The following is a 17442-nucleotide window of genomic DNA, read 5'->3' as shown; positions in this document are numbered from 1 at the left end:
AGGGCTTGTACCTTCTAAATGACGCTTTGAAGCAGAACAGGGAGGCTTTCAACCCTGGAACCAACGTTCCGGATTCTAAAAAGGAAGCATTGTGACCTAAAATGGAGACTTTGTGCCCTTAATGTAGCGTTTGGAGCGTAAAAAAGTGGGATTTCAGGATTAAAAGTCGGATTTGAAGCCTAAAGACGGTCGTTTGGAGCATAAAGATGTGGATTTCAACCCTGGACTCGAAGCTTGGGAATCTTAACAGGAGTGTTTGCACCCTAACAGCGAGGGCTTGTGCACCAAAAAGGAGGGTTTGTACCCTAAACAGGAGGGTTTGTAGAGTAAAAAGCAGGCTTTGAACCCTAGACTCCAAGCTTTGGGCTCTTAACCAAATCTTTGGGACCTAACATTCAGACATCGTGCCCTAAAGGAGGCGTTTGGAGCATAAAAAGGAGGCATTTTCCAGTGAAATGATTTGCAGCACAAAAATGAGCGTTTGGGCCCTAAAAATGAGGGTTTGTGCAATAAACGTGAGGGTTTGGATTATAAAACGAGGAATTCAACCACAGAATCAAAGCTTTGGACCCTGAAGAGGAAGCTTTGGGACCACAAAACAAGGCTTTGTGCCCTAAATGAGATGTCTGGAACATAAAAGTGAGGGATTTTACAGCAAAAAGGACGTATTGACCCCTAAAAAGGAGGATTCGCGGCCAAAAAATGAGGCGTTGCGCCCTAAAAATGAGGGCTTGTACCTTCTAAATGACGCTTTGAAGCAGAACAGGGAGGCTTTCAACCCTGGAACCAACGTTCCGGACTCTAAAAAGGAAGCATTGTGACCTAAAATGGAGACTTTGTGCCCTTAATGTAGCGTTTGGAGCGTAAAAAAGTGGGATTTCAGAATTAAAAGTCGGATTTGAAGCCTAAAGACGGTCGTTTGGAGCATAAAGATGTGGATTTCAACCCTGGACTCGAAGCTTGGGAATCTTAACGTGAGTGTTTGCACCCTAACAGCGAGGGCTTGTGCACCATAAAGGAGGGTTTGTACCCTAAACAGGAGGGTTTGTAGAGTAAAAAGCAGGCTTTGAACCCTAGACTCCAAGCTTTGGGCTCTTAACCAAATCTTTGGGACCTAACATTCAGACATCGTGCCCTAAAGGAGGCGTTTGGAGCATAAAAAGGAGGCATTTTCCAGTGAAATGATTTGCAGCATAAAAATGAGCGTTTGGGCCCTAAAAATGAGGGTTTGTGCAATAAACGTGAGGGTTTGGATTATAAAACGAGGAATTCAACCACAGAATCAAAGCTTTGGACTCTGAAGAGGAAGCTTTGGGACCACAAAACAAGGCTTTGCGCCCTAAATGAGATGTCCGGAACATAAAAGTGAGGGATTTTACAGCAAAAAGGACGTATTGACCCCTAAAAAGGAGGATTCGCGGCCAAAAAATGAGGCGTTGCGCCCTAAAAATGAGGGCTTGTACCTTCTAAATGACGCTTTGAAGCAGAACAGGGAGGCTTTCAACCCTGGAACCAACGTTCCGGACTCTAAAAAGGAAGCATTGTGACCTAAAATGGAGACTTTGTGCCCTTAATGTAGCGTTTGGAGCGTAAAAAAGTGGGATTTCAGAATTAAAAGTCGGATTTGAAGCCTAAAGACGGTCGTTTGGAGCATAAAGATGTGGATTTCAACCCTGGACTCGAAGCTTGGGAATCTTAACGTGAGTGTTTGCACCCTAACAGCGAGGGCTTGTGCACCAAAAAGGAGGGTTTGTACCCTAAACAGGAGGGTTTGTAGAGTAAAAAGCAGGCTTTCAACCCTAGACTCCAAGCTTTGGGCTCTTAACCAAATCTTTGGGACCTAACATTCAGACATCGTGCCCTAAAGGAGGCGTTTGGAGCATAAAAAGGAGGCATTTTCCAGTGAAATGATTTGCAGCATAAAAATGAGCGTTTGGGCCCTAAAAATGAGGGTTTGCGCAATAAACGTGAGGGTTTGGATTATAAAACGAGGAATTCAACCACAGAATCAAAGCTTTGGACTCTGAAGAGGAAGCTTTGGGACCACAAAACAAGGCTTTGTGCCCTAAATGAGATGTCCGGAACATAGAAGTGAGGGATTTTACAGCAAAAAGGACGTATTGACCCCTAAAAAGGAGGATTCGCGGCCAAAAAATGAGGCGTTGCGCCCTAAAAATGAGGGCTTGTACCTTCTAAATGACGCTTTGAAGCAGAACAGGGAGGCTTTCAACCCTGGAACCAACGTTCCGGATTCTAAAAAGGAAGCATTGTGACCTAAAATGGAGACTTTGTGCCCTTAATGTAGCGTTTGGAGCGTAAAAAAGTGGGATTTCAGGATTAAAAGTCGGATTTGAAGCCTAAAGACGGTCGTTTGGAGCATAAAGATGTGGATTTCAACCCTGGACTCGAAGCTTGGGAATCTTAACAGGAGTGTTTGCACCCTAACAGCGAGGGCTTGTGCACCAAAAAGGAGGGTTTGTACCCTAAACAGGAGGGTTTGTAGAGTAAAAAGCAGGCTTTGAACCCTAGACTCCAAGCTTTGGGCTCTTAACCAAATCTTTGGGACCTAACATTCAGACATCGTGCCCTAAAGGAGGTGTTTGGAGAATAAAAAGGAGGCATTTTCCAGTGAAATGATTTGCAGCATAAAAATGAGCGTTTGGGCCCTAAAAATGAGGGTTTGTGCAATAAACGTGAGGGTTTGGATTATAAAACGAGGAATTCAACCACAGAATCAAAGCTTTGGACTCTGAAGAGGAAGCTTTGGGACCACAAAACAAGGCTTTGCGCCCTAAATGAGATGTCCGGAACATAAAAGTGAGGGATTTTACAGCAAAAAGGACGTATTGACCCCTAAAAAGGAGGATTCGCGGCCAAAAAATGAGGCGTTGCGCCCTAAAAATGAGGGCTTGTACCTTCTAAATGACGCTTTGAAGCAGAACAGGGAGGCTTTCAACCCTGGAACCAACGTTCCGGACTCTAAAAAGGAAGCATTGTGACCTAAAATGGAGACTTTGTGCCCTTAATGTAGCGTTTGGAGCGTAAAAAAGTGGGATTTCAGAATTAAAAGTCGGATTTGAAGCCTAAAGACGGTCGTTTGGAGCATAAAGATGTGGATTTCAACCCTGGACTCGAAGCTTGGGAATCTTAACGTGAGTGTTTGCACCCTAACAGCGAGGGCTTGTGCACCAAAAAGGAGGGTTTGTACCCTAAACAGGAGGGTTTGTAGAGTAAAAAGCAGGCTTTGAACCCTAGACTCCAAGCTTTGGGCTCTTAACCAAATCTTTGGGACCTAACATTCAGACATCGTGCCCTAAAGGAGGCGTTTGGAGCATAAAAAGGAGGCATTTTCCAGTGAAATGATTTGCAGCATAAAAATGAGCGTTTGGGCCCTAAAAATGAGGGTTTGCGCAATAAACGTGAGGGTTTGGATTATAAAACGAGGAATTCAACCACAGAATCAAAGCTTTGGACTCTGAAGAGGAAGCTTTGGGACCACAAAACAAGGCTTTGTGCCCTAAATGAGATGTCCGGAACATAGAAGTGAGGGATTTTACAGCAAAAAGGACGTATTGACCCCTAAAAAGGAGGATTCGCGGCCAAAAAATGAGGCGTTGCGCCCTAAAAAATGAGGGCTTGTACCTTCTAAATGACGCTTTGAAGCAGAACAGGGAGGCTTTCAACCCTGGAACCAACGTTCCGGTCTCTAAAAAGGAAGCGTTGTGACCTAAAATGGAGACTTTGTGCCCTTAATGTAGCGTTTGGAGCGTAAAAAAGTGGGATTTCAGAATTAAAAGTCGGATTTGAAGCCTAAAGACGGTCGTTTGGAGCATAAAGATGTGGATTTCAACCCTGGACTCGAAGCTTGGGAATCTTAACGTGAGTGTTTGCACCCTAACAGCGAGGGCTTGTGCACCAAAAAGGAGGGTTTGTACCCTAAACAGGAGGGTTTGTAGAGTAAAAAGCAGGCTTTGAACCCTAGACTCCAAGCTTTGGGCTCTTAACCAAATCTTTGGGACCTAACATTCAGACATCGTGCCCTAAAGGAGGCGTTTGGAGCATAAAAAGGAGGCATTTTCCAGTGAAATGATTTGCAGCATAAAAATGAGCGTTTGGGCCCTAAAAATGAGGGTTTGTACAATAAACGTGAGGGTTTGGATTATAAAACGAGGAATTCAACCACAGAATCAAAGCTTTGGACTCTGAAGAGGAAGCTTTGGGACCACAAAACAAGGCTTTGTGCCCTAAATGAGATGTCCGGAACATAGAAGTGAGGGATTTTACAGCAAAAAGGACGTATTGACCCCTAAAAAGGAGGATTCGCGGCCAAAAAATGAGGCGTTGCGCCCTAAAAATGAGGGCTTGTACCTTCTAAATGACGCTTTGAAGCAGAACAGGGAGGCTTTCAACCCTGGAACCAACGTTCCGGACTCTAAAAAGGAAGCATTGTGACCTAAAATGGAGACTTTGTGCCCTTAATGTAGCGTTTGGAGCGTAAAAAAGTGGGATTTCAGGATTAAAAGTCGGATTTGAAGCCTAAAGACGGTCGTTTGGAGCATAAAGATGTGGATTTCAACCCTGGACTCGAAGCTTGGGAATCTTAACGTGAGTGTTTGCACCCTAACAGCGAGGGCTTGTGCACCAAAAAGGAGGGTTTGTACCCTAAACAGGAGGGTTTGTAGAGTAAAAAGCAGGCTTTCAACCCTAGACTCCAAGCTTTGGGCTCTTAACCAAATCTTTGGGACCTAACATTCAGACATCGTGCCCTAAAGGAGGCGTTTGGAGCATAAAAAGGAGGCATTTTCCAGTGAAATGATTTGCAGCATAAAAATGAGCGTTTGGGCCCTAAAAATGAGGGTTTGTGCAATAAACGTGAGGGTTTGGATTATAAAACGAGGAATTCAACCACAGAATCAAAGCTTTGGACTCTGAAGAGGAAGCTTTGGGACCACAAAACAAGGCTTTGTGCCCTAAAAGAGATGTCCGGAACATAGAAGTGAGGGATTTTACAGCAAAAAGGACGTATTGACCCCTAAAAAGGAGGATTCGCGGCCAAAAAATGAGGCGTTGCGCCCTAAAAATGAGGGCTTGTACCTTCTAAATGACGCTTTGAAGCAGAACAGGGAGGCTTTCAACCCTGGAACCAACGTTCCGGTCTCTAAAAAGGAAGCGTTGTGACCTAAAATGGAGACTTTGTGCCCTTAATGTAGCGTTTGCAGCGTAAAAAAGTGGGATTTCAGAATTAAAAGTCGGATTTGAAGCCTAAAGACGGTCGTTTGGAGCATAAAGATGTGGATTTCAACCCTGGACTCGAAGCTTGGGAATCTTAACGTGAGTGTTTGCACCCTAACAGCGAGGGCTTGTGCACCAAAAAGGAGGGTTTGTACCCTAAACAGGAGGGTTTGTAGAGTAAAAAGCAGGCTTTCAACCCTAGACTCCAAGCTTTGGGCTCTTAACCAAATCTTTGGGACCTAACATTCAGACATCGTGCCCTAAAGGAGGCGTTTGGAGCATAAAAAGGAGGCATTTTCCAGTGAAATGATTTGCAGCATAAAAATGAGCGTTTGGGCCCTAAAAATGAGGGTTTGTACAATAAACGTGAGGGTTTGGATTATAAAACGAGGAATTCAACCACAGAATCAAAGCTTTGGACTCTGAAGAGGAAGCTTTGGGACCACAAAACAAGGCTTTGTGCCCTAAATGAGATGTCCGGAACATAGAAGTGAGGGATTTTACAGCAAAAAGGACGTATTGACCCCTAAAAAGGAGGATTCGCGGCCAAAAAATGAGGCGTTGCGCCCTAAAAATGAGGGCTTGTACCTTCTAAATGACGCTTTGAAGCAGAACAGGGAGGCTTTCAACCCTGGAACCAACGTTCCGGATTCTAAAAAGGAAGCATTGTGACCTAAAATGGAGACTTTGTGCCCTTAATGTAGCGTTTGGAGCGTAAAAAAGTGGGATTTCAGGATTAAAAGTCGGATTTGAAGCCTAAAGACGGTCGTTTGGAGCATAAAGATGTGGATTTCAACCCTGGACTCGAAGCTTGGGAATCTTAACAGGAGTGTTTGCACCCTAACAGCGAGGGCTTGTGCACCAAAAAGGAGGGTTTGTACCCTAAACAGGAGGGTTTGTAGAGTAAAAAGCAGGCTTTGAACCCTAGACTCCAAGCTTTGGGCTCTTAACCAAATCTTTGGGACCTAACATTCAGACATCGTGCCCTAAAGGAGGCGTTTGGAGAATAAAAAGGAGGCATTTTCCAGTGAAATGATTTGCAGCATAAAAATGAGCGTTTGGGCCCTAAAAATGAGGGTTTGTGCAATAAACGTGAGGGTTTGGATTATAAAACGAGGAATTCAACCACAGAATCAAAGCTTTGGACTCTGAAGAGGAAGCTTTGGGACCACAAAACAAGGCTTTGCGCCCTAAATGAGATGTCCGGAACATAAAAGTGAGGGATTTTACAGCAAAAAGGACGTATTGACCCCTAAAAAGGAGGATTCGCGGCCAAAAAATGAGGCGTTGCGCCCTAAAAATGAGGGCTTGTACCTTCTAAATGACGCTTTGAAGCAGAACAGGGAGGCTTTCAACCCTGGAACCAACGTTCCGGACTCTAAAAAGGAAGCATTGTGACCTAAAATGGAGACTTTGTGCCCTTAATGTAGCGTTTGGAGCGTAAAAAAGTGGGATTTCAGAATTAAAAGTCGGATTTGAAGCCTAAAGACGGTCGTTTGGAGCATAAAGATGTGGATTTCAACCCTGGACTCGAAGCTTGGGAATCTTAACGTGAGTGTTTGCACCCTAACAGCGAGGGCTTGTGCACCAAAAAGGAGGGTTTGTACCCTAAACAGGAGGGTTTGTAGAGTAAAAAGCAGGCTTTCAACCCTAGACTCCAAGCTTTGGGCTCTTAACCAAATCTTTGGGACCTAACATTCAGACATCGTGCCCTAAAGGAGGCGTTTGGAGCATAAAAAGGAGGCATTTTCCAGTGAAATGATTTGCAGCATAAAAATGAGCGTTTGGGCCCTAAAAATGAGGGTTTGCGCAATAAACGTGAGGGTTTGGATTATAAAACGAGGAATTCAACCACAGAATCAAAGCTTTGGACTCTGAAGAGGAAGCTTTGGGACCACAAAACAAGGCTTTGTGCCCTAAATGAGATGTCCGGAACATAGAAGTGAGGGATTTTACAGCAAAAAGGACGTATTGACCCCTAAAAAGGAGGATTCGCGGCCAAAAAATGAGGCGTTGCGCCCTAAAAAATGAGGGCTTGTACCTTCTAAATGACGCTTTGAAGCAGAACAGGGAGGCTTTCAACCCTGGAACCAACGTTCCGGTCTCTAAAAAGGAAGCGTTGTGACCTAAAATGGAGACTTTGTGCCCTTAATGTAGCGTTTGGAGCGTAAAAAAGTGGGATTTCAGAATTAAAAGTCGGATTTGAAGCCTAAAGACGGTCGTTTGGAGCATAAAGATGTGGATTTCAACCCTGGACTCGAAGCTTGGGAATCTTAACGTGAGTGTTTGCACCCTAACAGCGAGGGCTTGTGCACCAAAAAGGAGGGTTTGTACCCTAAACAGGAGGGTTTGTAGAGTAAAAAGCAGGCTTTGAACCCTAGACTCCAAGCTTTGGGCTCTTAACCAAATCTTTGGGACCTAACATTCAGACATCGTGCCCTAAAGGAGGCGTTTGGAGCATAAAAAGGAGGCATTTTCCAGTGAAATGATTTGCAGCATAAAAATGAGCGTTTGGGCCCTAAAAATGAGGGTTTGTACAATAAACGTGAGGGTTTGGATTATAAAACGAGGAATTCAACCACAGAATCAAAGCTTTGGACTCTGAAGAGGAAGCTTTGGGACCACAAAACAAGGCTTTGTGCCCTAAATGAGATGTCCGGAACATAGAAGTGAGGGATTTTACAGCAAAAAGGACGTATTGACCCCTAAAAAGGAGGATTCGCGGCCAAAAAATGAGGCGTTGCGCCCTAAAAATGAGGGCTTGTACCTTCTAAATGACGCTTTGAAGCAGAACAGGGAGGCTTTCAACCCTGGAACCAACGTTCCGGACTCTAAAAAGGAAGCATTGTGACCTAAAATGGAGACTTTGTGCCCTTAATGTAGCGTTTGGAGCGTAAAAAAGTGGGATTTCAGGATTAAAAGTCGGATTTGAAGCCTAAAGACGGTCGTTTGGAGCATAAAGATGTGGATTTCAACCCTGGACTCGAAGCTTGGGAATCTTAACGTGAGTGTTTGCACCCTAACAGCGAGGGCTTGTGCACCAAAAAGGAGGGTTTGTACCCTAAACAGGAGGGTTTGTAGAGTAAAAAGCAGGCTTTCAACCCTAGACTCCAAGCTTTGGGCTCTTAACCAAATCTTTGGGACCTAACATTCAGACATCGTGCCCTAAAGGAGGCGTTTGGAGCATAAAAAGGAGGCATTTTCCAGTGAAATGATTTGCAGCATAAAAATGAGCGTTTGGGCCCTAAAAATGAGGGTTTGTGCAATAAACGTGAGGGTTTGGATTATAAAACGAGGAATTCAACCACAGAATCAAAGCTTTGGACTCTGAAGAGGAAGCTTTGGGACCACAAAACAAGGCTTTGTGCCCTAAAAGAGATGTCCGGAACATAGAAGTGAGGGATTTTACAGCAAAAAGGACGTATTGACCCCTAAAAAGGAGGATTCGCGGCCAAAAAATGAGGCGTTGCGCCCTAAAAATGAGGGCTTGTACCTTCTAAATGACGCTTTGAAGCAGAACAGGGAGGCTTTCAACCCTGGAACCAACGTTCCGGTCTCTAAAAAGGAAGCGTTGTGACCTAAAATGGAGACTTTGTGCCCTTAATGTAGCGTTTGCAGCGTAAAAAAGTGGGATTTCAGAATTAAAAGTCGGATTTGAAGCCTAAAGACGGTCGTTTGGAGCATAAAGATGTGGATTTCAACCCTGGACTCGAAGCTTGGGAATCTTAACGTGAGTGTTTGCACCCTAACAGCGAGGGCTTGTGCACCAAAAAGGAGGGTTTGTACCCTAAACAGGAGGGTTTGTAGAGTAAAAAGCAGGCTTTGAACCCTAGACTCCAAGCTTTGGGCTCTTAACCAAATCTTTGGGACCTAACATTCAGACATCGTGCCCTAAAGGAGGCGTTTGGAGAATAAAAAGGAGGCATTTTCCAGTGAAATGATTTGCAGCATAAAAATGAGCGTTTGGGCCCTAAAAATGAGGGTTTGCGCAATAAACGTGAGGGATTGGATTATAAAACGAGGAATTCAACCACAGAATCAAAGCTTTGGACCCTGAAGAGGAAGCTTTGGGACCACAAAACAAGGCTTTGTGCCCTAAATGAGATGTCCGGAACATAAAAGTGAGGGATTTTACAGCAAAAAGGACGTATTGACCCCTAAAAAGGAGGATTCGCGGCCAAAAAATGAGTCGTTGCGCCCTAAAAATGAGGGCTTGTACCTTCTAAATGACGCTTTGAAGCAGAACAGGGAGGCTTTCAACCCTGGAACCAACGTTCCGGACTCTAAAAAGGAAGCGTTGTGACCTAAAATGGAGACTTTGTGCCCTTAATGTAGCGTTTGGAGCGTAAAAAAGTGGGATTTCAGAATTAAAAGTCGGATTTGAAGCCTAAAGACGGTCGTTTGGAGCATAAAGATGTGGATTTCAACCCTGGACTCGAAGCTTGGGAATCTTAACGTGAGTGTTTGCACCCTAACAGCGAGGGCTTGTGCACCAAAAAGGAGGGTTTGTACCCTAAACAGGAGGGTTTGTAGAGTAAAAAGCAGGCTTTGAACCCTAGACTCCAAGCTTTGGGCTCTTAACCAAATCTTTGGGACCTAACATTCAGACATCGTGCCCTAAAGGAGGCGTTTGGAGCATAAAAAGGAGGCATTTTCCAGTGAAATGATTTGCAGCATAAAAATGAGCGTTTGGGCCCTAAAAATGAGGGTTTGCGCAATAAACGTGAGGGTTTGGATTATAAAACGAGGAATTCAACCACAGAATCAAAGCTTTGGACCCTGAAGAGGAAGCTTTGGGACCACAAAACAAGGCTTTGTGCCCTAAAAGAGATGTCCGGAACATAGAAGTGAGGGATTTTACAGCAAAAAGGACGTATTGACCCCTAAAGAGGAGGATTCGCGGCCAAAAAATGAGGCGTTGCGCCCTAAAAATGAGGGCTTGTACCTTCTAAATGACGCTTTGAAGCAGAACAGGGAGGCTTTCAACCCTGGAACCAACGTTCCGGACTCTAAAAAGGAAGCATTGTGACCTAAAATGGAGACTTTGTGCCCTTAATGTAGCGTTTGGAGCGTAAAAAAGTGGGATTTCAGAATTAAAAGTCGGATTTGAAGCCTAAAGACGGTCGTTTGGAGCATAAAGATGTGGATTTCAACCCTGGACTCGAAGCTTGGGAATCTTAACGTGAGTGTTTGCACCCTAACAGCGAGGGCTTGTGCACCAAAAAGGAGGGTTTGTACCCTAAACAGGAGGGTTTGTAGAGTAAAAAGCAGGCTTTGAACCCTAGACTCCAAGCTTTGGGCTCTTAACCAAATCTTTGGGACCTAACATTCAGACATCGTGCCCTAAAGGAGGCGTTTGGAGCATAAAAAGGAGGCATTTTCCAGTGAAATGATTTGCAGCATAAAAATGAGCGTTTGGGCCCTAAAAATGAGGGTTTGCGCAATAAACGTGAGGGTTTGGATTATAAAACGAGGAATTCAACCACAGAATCAAAGCTTTGGACTCTGAAGAGGAAGCTTTGGGACCACAAAACAAGGCTTTGTGCCCTAAATGAGATGTCCGGAACATAGAAGTGAGGGATTTTACAGCAAAAAGGACGTATTGACCCCTAAAAAGGAGGATTCGCGGCCAAAAAATGAGGCGTTGCGCCCTAAAAAATGAGGGCTTGTACCTTCTAAATGACGCTTTGAAGCAGAACAGGGAGGCTTTCAACCCTGGAACCAACGTTCCGGTCTCTAAAAAGGAAGCGTTGTGACCTAAAATGGAGACTTTGTGCCCTTAATGTAGCGTTTGGAGCGTAAAAAAGTGGGATTTCAGAATTAAAAGTCGGATTTGAAGCCTAAAGACGGTCGTTTGGAGCATAAAGATGTGGATTTCAACCCTGGACTCGAAGCTTGGGAATCTTAACGTGAGTGTTTGCACCCTAACAGCGAGGGCTTGTGCACCAAAAAGGAGGGTTTGTACCCTAAACAGGAGGGTTTGTAGAGTAAAAAGCAGGCTTTCAACCCTAGACTCCAAGCTTTGGGCTCTTAACCAAATCTTTGGGACCTAACATTCAGACATCGTGCCCTAAAGGAGGCGTTTGGAGCATAAAAAGGAGGCATTTTCCAGTGAAATGATTTGCAGCATAAAAATGAGCGTTTGGGCCCTAAAAATGAGGGTTTGCGCAATAAACGTGAGGGTTTGGATTATAAAACGAGGAATTCAACCACAGAATCAAAGCTTTGGACTCTGAAGAGGAAGCTTTGGGACCACAAAACAAGGCTTTGTGCCCTAAATGAGATGTCCGGAACATAGAAGTGAGGGATTTTACAGCAAAAAGGACGTATTGACCCCTAAAAAGGAGGATTCGCGGCCAAAAAATGAGGCGTTGCGCCCTAAAAAATGAGGGCTTGTACCTTCTAAATGACGCTTTGAAGCAGAACAGGGAGGCTTTCAACCCTGGAACCAACGTTCCGGACTCTAAAAAGGAAGCGTTGTGACCTAAAATGGAGACTTTGTGCCCTTAATGTAGCGTTTGGAGCGTAAAAAAGTGGGATTTCAGAATTAAAAGTCGGATTTGAAGCCTAAAGACGGTCGTTTGGAGCATAAAGATGTGGATTTCAACCCTGGACTCGAAGCTTGGGAATCTTAACGTGAGTGTTTGCACCCTAACAGCGAGGGCTTGTGCACCAAAAAGGAGGGTTTGTACCCTAAACAGGAGGGTTTGTAGAGTAAAAAGCAGGCTTTGAACCCTAGACTCCAAGCTTTGGGCTCTTAACCAAATCTTTGGGACCTAACATTCAGACATCGTGCCCTAAAGGAGGCGTTTGGAGCATAAAAAGGAGGCATTTTCCAGTGAAATGATTTGCAGCATAAAAATGAGCGTTTGGGCCCTAAAAATGAGGGTTTGTGCAATAAACGTGAGGGTTTGGATTATAAAACGAGGAATTCAACCACAGAATCAAAGCTTTGGACCCTGAAGAGGAAGCTTTGGGACCACAAAACAAGGCTTTGTGCCCTAAATGAGATGTCCGGAACATAAAAGTGAGGGATTTTACAGCAAAAAGGACGTATTGACCCCTAAAAAGGAGGATTCGCGGCCAAAAAATGAGGCGTTGCGCCCTAAAAATGAGGGCTTGTACCTTCTAAATGACGCTTTGAAGCAGAACAGGGAGGCTTTCAACCCTGGAACCAACGTTCCGGACTCTAAAAAGGAAGCATTGTGACCTAAAATGGAGACTTTGTGCCCTTAATGTAGCGTTTGGAGCGTAAAAAAGTGGGATTTCAGAATTAAAAGTCGGATTTGAAGCCTAAAGACGGTCGTTTGGAGCATAAAGATGTGGATTTCAACCCTGGACTCGAAGCTTGGGAATCTTAACGTGAGTGTTTGCACCCTAACAGCGAGGGCTTGTGCACCAAAAAGGAGGGTTTGTACCCTAAACAGGAGGGTTTGTAGAGTAAAAAGCAGGCTTTCAACCCTAGACTCCAAGCTTTGGGCTCTTAACCAAATCTTTGGGACCTAACATTCAGACATCGTGCCCTAAAGGAGGCGTTTGGAGCATAAAAAGGAGGCATTTTCCAGTGAAATGATTTGCAGCATAAAAATGAGCGTTTGGGCCCTAAAAATGAGGGTTTGTGCAATAAACGTGAGGGTTTGGATTATAAAACGAGGAATTCAACCACAGAATCAAAGCTTTGGACTCTGAAGAGGAAGCTTTGGGACCACAAAACAAGGCTTTGTGCCCTAAAAGAGATGTCCGGAACATAGAAGTGAGGGATTTTACAGCAAAAAGGACGTATTGACCCCTAAAAAGGAGGATTCGCGGCCAAAAAATGAGGCGTTGCGCCCTAAAAATGAGGGCTTGTACCTTCTAAATGACGCTTTGAAGCAGAACAGGGAGGCTTTCAACCCTGGAACCAACGTTCCGGACTCTAAAAAGGAAGCGTTGTGACCTAAAATGGAGACTTTGTGCCCTTAATGTAGCGTTTGGAGCGTAAAAAAGTGGGATTTCAGAATTAAAAGTCGGATTTGAAGCCTAAAGACGGTCGTTTGGAGCATAAAGATGTGGATTTCAACCCTGGACTCGAAGCTTGGGAATCTTAACGTGAATGTTTGCACCCTAACAGCGAGGGCTTGTGCACCAAAAAGGAGGGTTTGTACCCTAAACAGGAGGGTTTGTAGAGTAAAAAGCAGGCTTTCAACCCTAGACTCCAAGCTTTGGGCTCTTAACCAAATCTTTGGGACCTAACATTCAGACATCGTGCCCTAAAGGAGGCGTTTGGAGCATAAAAAGGAGGCATTTTCCAGTGAAATGATTTGCAGCATAAAAATGAGCGTTTGGGCCCTAAAAATGAGGGTTTGTGCAATAAACGTGAGGGTTTGGATTATAAAACGAGGAATTCAACCACAGAATCAAAGCTTTGGACTCTGAAGAGGAAGCTTTGGGACCACAAAACAAGGCTTTGTGCCCTAAATGAGATGTCCGGAACATAGAAGTGAGGGATTTTACAGCAAAAAGGACGTATTGACCCCTAAAAAGGAGGATTCGCGGCCAAAAAATGAGGCGTTGCGCCCTAAAAATGAGGGCTTGTACCTTCTAAATGACGCTTTGAAGCAGAACAGGGAGGCTTTCAACCCTGGAACCAACGTTCCGGACTCTAAAAAGGAAGCGTTGTGACCTAAAATGGAGACTTTGTGCCCTTAATGTAGCGTTTGGAGCGTAAAAAAGTGGGATTTCAGAATTAAAAGTCGGATTTGAAGCCTAAAGACGGTCGTTTGGAGCATAAAGATGTGGATTTCAACCCTGGACTCGAAGCTTGGGAATCTTAACGTGAGTGTTTGCACCCTAACAGCGAGGGCTTGTGCACCAAAAAGGAGGGTTTGTACCCTAAACAGGAGGGTTTGTAGAGTAAAAAGCAGGCTTTCAACCCTAGACTCCAAGCTTTGGGCTCTTAACCAAATCTTTGGGACCTAACATTCAGACATCGTGCCCTAAAGGAGGCGTTTGGAGCACAAAAAGGAGGCATTTTCCAGTGAAATGATTTGCAGCATAAAAATGAGCGTTTGGGCCCTAAAAATGAGGGTTTGCGCAATAAACGTGAGGGTTTGGATTATAAAACGAGGAATTCAACCACAGAATCAAAGCTTTGGACCCTGAAGAGGAAGCTTTGGGACCACAAAACAAGGCTTTGTGCCCTAAATGAGATGTCCGGAACATAAAAGTGAGGGATTTTACAGCAAAAAGGACGTATTGACCCCTAAAAAGGAGGATTCGCGGCCAAAAAATGAGTCGTTGCGCCCTAAAAATGAGGGCTTGTACCTTCTAAATGACGCTTTGAAGCAGAACAGGGAGGCTTTCAACCCTGGAACCAACGTTCCGGACTCTAAAAAGGAAGCGTTGTGACCTAAAATGGAGACTTTGTGCCCTTAATGTAGCATTTGGAGCGTAAAAAAGTGGGATTTCAGAATTAAAAGTCGGATTTGAAGCCTAAAGACGGTCGTTTGGAGCATAAAGATGTGGATTTCAACCCTGGACTCGAAGCTTGGGAATCTTAACGTGAGTGTTTGCACCCTAACAGCGAGGGCTTGTGCACCAAAAAGGAGGGTTTGTACCCTAAACAGGAGGGTTTGTAGAGTAAAAAGCAGGCTTTGAACCCTAGACTCCAAGCTTTGGGCTCTTAACCAAATCTTTGGGACCTAACATTCAGACATCGTGCCCTAAAGGAGGCGTTTGGAGCATAAAAAGGAGGCATTTTCCAGTGAAATGATTTGCAGCATAAAAATGAGCGTTTGGGCCCTAAAAATGAGGGTTTGCGCAATAAACGTGAGGGTTTGGATTATAAAACGAGGAATTCAACCACAGAATCAAAGCTTTGGACTCTGAAGAGGAAGCTTTGGGACCACAAAACAAGGCTTTGTGCCCTAAATGAGATGTCCGGAACATAGAAGTGAGGGATTTTACAGCAAAAAGGACGTATTGACCCCTAAAAAGGAGGATTCGCGGCCAAAAAATGAGGCGTTGCGCCCTAAAAATGAGGGCTTGTACCTTCTAAATGACGCTTTGAAGCAGAACAGGGAGGCTTTCAACCCTGGAACCAACGTTCCGGTCTCTAAAAAGGAAGCGTTGTGACCTAAAATGGAGACTTTGTGCCCTTAATGTAGCGTTTGCAGCGTAAAAAAGTGGGATTTCAGAATTAAAAGTCGGATTTGAAGCCTAAAGACGGTCGTTTGGAGCATAAAGATGTGGATTTCAACCCTGGACTCGAAGCTTGGGAATCTTAACGTGAGTGTTTGCACCCTAACAGCGAGGGCTTGTGCACCAAAAAGGAGGGTTTGTACCCTAAACAGGAGGGTTTGTAGAGTAAAAAGCAGGCTTTGAACCCTAGACTCCAAGCTTTGGGCTCTTAACCAAATCTTTGGGACCTAACATTCAGACATCGTGCCCTAAAGGAGGCGTTTGGAGAATAAAAAGGAGGCATTTTCCAGTGAAATGATTTGCAGCATAAAAATGAGCGTTTGGGCCCTAAAAATGAGGGTTTGTGCAATAAACGTGAGGGTTTGGATTATAAAACGAGGAATTCAACCACAGAATCAAAGCTTTGGACTCTGAAGAGGAAGCTTTGGGACCACAAAACAAGGCTTTGTGCCCTAAAAGAGATGTCCGGAACATAGAAGTGAGGGATTTTACAGCAAAAAGGACGTATTGACCCCTAAAAAGGAGGATTCGCGGCCAAAAAATGAGGCGTTGCGCCCTAAAAATGAGGGCTTGTACCTTCTAAATGACGCTTTGAAGCAGAACAGGGAGGCTTTCAACCCTGGAACCAACGTTCCGGACTCTAAAAAGGAAGCGTTGTGACCTAAAATGGAGACTTTGTGCCCTTAATGTAGCGTTTGGAGCGTAAAAAAGTGGGATTTCAGAATTAAAAGTCGGATTTGAAGCCTAAAGACGGTCGTTTGGAGCATAAAGATGTGGATTTCAACCCTGGACTCGAAGCTTGGGAATCTTAACGTGAGTGTTTGCACCCTAACAGCGAGGGCTTGTGCACCAAAAAGGAGGGTTTGTACCCTAAACAGGAGGGTTTGTAGAGTAAAAAGCAGGCTTTCAACCCTAGACTCCAAGCTTTGGGCTCTTAACCAAATCTTTGGGACCTAACATTCAGACATCGTGCCCTAAAGGAGGCGTTTGGAGCATAAAAAGGAGGCATTTTCCAGTGAAATGATTTGCAGCATAAAAATGAGCGTTTGGGCCCTAAAAATGAGGGTTTGTGCAATAAACGTGAGGGTTTGGATTATAAAACGAGGAATTCAACCACAGAATCAAAGCTTTGGACTCTGAAGAGGAAGCTTTGGGACCACAAAACAAGGCTTTGTGCCCTAAATGAGATGTCCGGAACATAGAAGTGAGGGATTTTACAGCAAAAAGGACGTATTGACCCCTAAAAAGGAGGATTCGCGGCCAAAAAATGAGGCGTTGCGCCCTAAAAATGAGGGCTTGTACCTTCTAAATGACGCTTTGAAGCAGAACAGGGAGGCTTTCAACCCTGGAACCAACGTTCCGGACTCTAAAAAGGAAGCGTTGTGACCTAAAATGGAGACTTTGTGCCCTTAATGTAGCGTTTGCAGCGTAAAAAAGTGGGATTTCAGAATTAAAAGTCGGATTTGAAGCCTAAAGACGGTCGTTTGGAGCATAAAGATGTGGATTTCAACCCTGGACTCGAAGCTTGGGAATCTTAACGTGAGTGTTTGCACCCTAACAGCGAGGGCTTGTGCACCAAAAAGGAGGGTTTGTACCCTAAACAGGAGGGTTTGTAGAGTAAAAAGCAGGCTTTCAACCCTAGACTCCAAGCTTTGGGCTCTTAACCAAATCTTTGGGACCTAACATTCAGACATCGTGCCCTAAAGGAGGCGTTTGGAGCATAAAAAGGAGGCATTTTCCAGTGAAATGATTTGCAGCATAAAAATGAGCGTTTGGGCCCTAAAAATGAGGGTTTGTGCAATAAACGTGAGGGTTTGGATTATAAAACGAGGAATTCAACCACAGAATCAAAGCTTTGGACTCTGAAGAGGAAGCTTTGGGACCACAAAACAAGGCTTTGTGCCCTAAAAGAGATGTCCGGAACATAGAAGTGAGGGATTTTACAGCAAAAAGGACGTATTGACCCCTAAAAAGGAGGATTCGCGGCCAAAAAATGAGGCGTTGCGCCCTAAAAATGAGGGCTTGTACCTT

This window comes from Strix aluco, chromosome W, assembly GCF_031877795.1.
Source record: "Strix aluco isolate bStrAlu1 chromosome W, bStrAlu1.hap1, whole genome shotgun sequence".
Lineage (NCBI taxonomy): Eukaryota > Metazoa > Chordata > Aves > Strigiformes > Strigidae > Strix > Strix aluco.
This window is presented reverse-complemented; position numbering follows the sequence as displayed.